At 35.2% G+C, this 3,547-nt stretch overlaps 1 long non-coding RNA gene across 1 annotated transcript in view; it reads right to left on the bottom strand.

The window, feature by feature from the left end:
• LOC102605743 (uncharacterized) overlaps window positions 1–1,784 on the bottom strand; it is a 21,145-nt gene extending 19,361 nt beyond the window's left edge. Inside the window, exon 1 of the long non-coding RNA XR_368922.2 lies at window positions 1,717–1,784. This is a non-coding gene — a long non-coding RNA (uncharacterized lncRNA). The remainder of the gene's footprint in view (window positions 1–1,716) is intronic.
• Between the last annotated feature and the right edge of the window lie 1,763 nt (window positions 1,785–3,547).

Genomic DNA, 3,547 nt, shown 5'->3' with positions numbered 1-3,547 from the left:
GGAATGCACATATTGGAGATTCCTGCTTGTGCTATCACTAATCCTGGAAAACAATCAAAGCTTAAGGAGGTTTTGCTAAAAATTGTTACTCCAGCGGTTACTTCATCCTTTCTGATATTCTTGTTGGTTTCAATTTGGATAATGAAACGACAAAAGAAAGGGAAGTCCAAAGATGTGGAGAAGGTACTGGAGATCGGGACTCATCAATTAGTTTCTTATCACGAGATTCAACGAGCAACAAATAATTTTGATGAATCCAATTTAATTGGTGAGGGAAGCACTGGCTCTGTGTACAAAGGCACATTATTTGGTGGAACTGCAATGGCCATAAAGGTTCTGGATTTGGAAAATGAGCAGGTATGCAAAAGGTTTAATACCGAATGCGAAGTGATGAGAAATGTTAGACACAAAAATCTTGTTCCAGTGATTACTACATGTTCTAGTGACTATATAAGAGCCTTTGTTTTGCGATATATGCCCAATGGAAGTCTTGAGAATTGGCTGTACAAAGAAGATCGCCACTTGAACCTTCATCAAAGAGTCACTGCAATGCTTGATGCAGCTATGGCAGCTGAATATCTACATCATGGTCATGTCACTCCAATAGTTCATTGCGACTTAAAGCCATCCAATGTACTTTTGGATGAAGATATAGTGGCTTATGTTGGTGAATTTGGAATCTCTAAAATTTTATCCATAAGCAAGTCCATTGATGGTGTTCTTCCCGAGCTGCATGTTAATATGATGCTTTTTGCTTACCTGTAGACATTTACTGTTGTAGTTCAGAGTATTGCATTTCCTTCATTTTGTGATTTCAGATTTGAGTAGTCTTTAAAATGTTTTGAGGGCTTGAATAAAATTAAGAAATGTGTTTAACTGCACTATTTTACTTTCAGTTTGCCTCTACTTCATATTTTTGATTCATTAGTTTCTTCCAATAGATATATTCAACTATTTAATAGTTGGAGTTGGTGAATTTTGCAGGTAAATAAAAGACCAGATTCTAATAATTCAATTGTTTTTACATCGCAAGTGCACATAATTTAAATTCAAACTTAAATTTGATCTACCTGTTTCTCAGTATCAGTCAAAGTAAATATTCTTGAAAGTTTTGTGGTTCAAGGAAGTGAAATCACTCCCGTTCTCAGTTTCATTGCTCATCAATTGAAGCTATGTTTGTAGGTAAAATTTGCAGAGATGAAAATGCTAAATAATGGAGAAGTTTTCCATCCAACAAACATGTCTTGTGCTGAATGCGAGAAAATAAATTATAATAGATAGGCTAAAAATTTTACTAGTTATAATAGTAAATTACATATTGTCTCTTAAACATTTACGTAAATTTCCAATTTTGTAATACACAGGCTAAAAAATTTCATAGCATATATTTCTGTCATTCTTTTTAACAGTAGTTGCCTGGCAGCTTGTCAGCACCTCGATTATTCAAACGAGTAGCTTCTATCAGCAAGTTGAATACATAATTTACACTTGAAGGGCTCCATTTATAGCCTTTGAGATTGTTAGCACATCATATTATGTATGCGCTTTGTGTTGGACTATTTTGAAATCATAGAAAGAGGCTCTCAACAAGAGTTAAGCAGATAGAAATAAATCATAAGTAGCATTTGTTATTTTTGATGTGAACTTTGAGAGCAGATGATACATGAGCATGTAAACTATATATAAGAGCGCAAATGAACTTTAAGAGAAGATGACACGGCATCATGTTGATGGAGGTTTTGACCAAAAGAAGGCCAACAGATGAAGAAATATGCAATGAAAATATTGACTTGAGGAAATGGATAACTCAATCATTTTCAGGGACTATGATGGAAGTTGTGGATGCCAATCTCTTTTCCGAGGAAGAACAAATCACTAGTAAAAGTGAAATGTGCATAGCCTCCATGATAGAATTGGCTTTAGATTGCACAAAGGAAATGCCAGAATCAAGAATAACTATGAAGGATGTAGTCAAGAGGCTTAACAAAATCAAGAACGCGTTTCTAGAAACATAGAAGTGATCAGCATCTGTTCCGATGGTGTTCTTTTGTGAGCTGCAAGTTAATATGATGCATTTTGCCTCTCCTTTATATTAGCAAGCCTAATTATAAATACAAGGTTGAAACTATTAATTTACTAGTTATAATAGAAGTTAGCATCTCTTCAGTGGTGTTCTTTCTGAGCTGCAAGTTAACATGTTACTTTTTGTTTACCTGGTTTCTTTAGTCGTTCGTACTACCTGGAGACATGTACTGTTTGTACTTGAGAGTGTTGCATTTTGTGATTTCAGATTTGAGTAGTTTCACTTTCTTTATTTGTAGCTATGTTTTGAATGCTTAAATAAACCAGAATGTGATGGAGCCAGAACGTGTGAACCTATTTCACTTTCTTACAATTTATTTCAAAATGCAAATTGCAAAACAGTTCCTATGCTATTTGTTTTGAATATGTTATGAACCAAGTATAGCCCAATGTGGATACCAGGGTCATGAAAGTAGTTATTGGGATGAAAAGAGCTATTGGGCCGAGAACAAGCAATAGGGCCAGGTTAATTTGGGATCCGGGTTGAGAAGTGGGAGTGGGAACGGTTCCATCAAAAAGAGTAGTGGTATGTGATTTAGGGATTATGCAAATTGTTGAGTAAAGAGTTTCATTCTCTCATCTCCATCCTTAATCGAGCTTCTATCTATCTCTATATTTTCAGATCTTCTTCCCTTCGGTTAACCTTTTCAGTTTCGTTTTAAGGACATCAATTGTTATTAGTTTGTTGTTTCCATTTCTCAATTGTATTTTGTGTTCTTCAACGATTATAATACATATCATGGTTGAGTTGTTACATTGGTGCTTTCATTAACGTACTCTAATGGTAGTGATGGTATTAGATGGATTCAGTGGTGACCGTAATCCAGAGGACTGGATTTATAGGGCAGAGCTATACTTCACTTTCCTAGGCTTCTCTGAGGAACAGTGACTGCCTCTTCCTTCCTTATATCTCGATGGTCAGGCCCTCAAATGGTTCCATTGGATGTTTTGCATCAAACAATTTTTTGATTGGAATCATTTTAAGGAGAAGTTAGCCCTGCGTTTTCGTACGCAAACTTATGCAAGGTCTCGTGTTGTGGATGCTCATATTACCAGTTTTCTGGCTTTGCTACAGAAGATGGAGGACAAATGTTCATCTATATCTCAACAGGTTATAGTACAAGAAACAAGTATTAGTGCTGCTACAATCTTTAGTGGAGCAAAATTATAAATTTTCTAAACTCTACAAAGCAGTAAAAACATAAAACTTCATTGATTGAAATTGTAGGATCTCCATTACAATATAGCTCTAGAATCTGAGCATTTTCTACTACCCTATCTAATACACTTTTATCTCTTTATATAGATGACACTTGTGCTGACTCAGACTCTAACTAACTTCACATTAATCACGTGTTATATCCTTTACTGCATCAATAGCCTCTAACCAACTTTATAACAAACTAACTGATTCTAGAAGATTCTTAGTTGGCTTCTATTAGTAATTCAATACACCCCCTCAAAC

This window comes from Solanum tuberosum, unplaced genomic scaffold, assembly GCF_000226075.1.
Source record: "Solanum tuberosum cultivar DM 1-3 516 R44 unplaced genomic scaffold, SolTub_3.0 scf00687, whole genome shotgun sequence".
NCBI lineage: Eukaryota > Viridiplantae > Streptophyta > Magnoliopsida > Solanales > Solanaceae > Solanum > Solanum tuberosum.
This window is presented reverse-complemented; position numbering and strand designations above follow the sequence as displayed.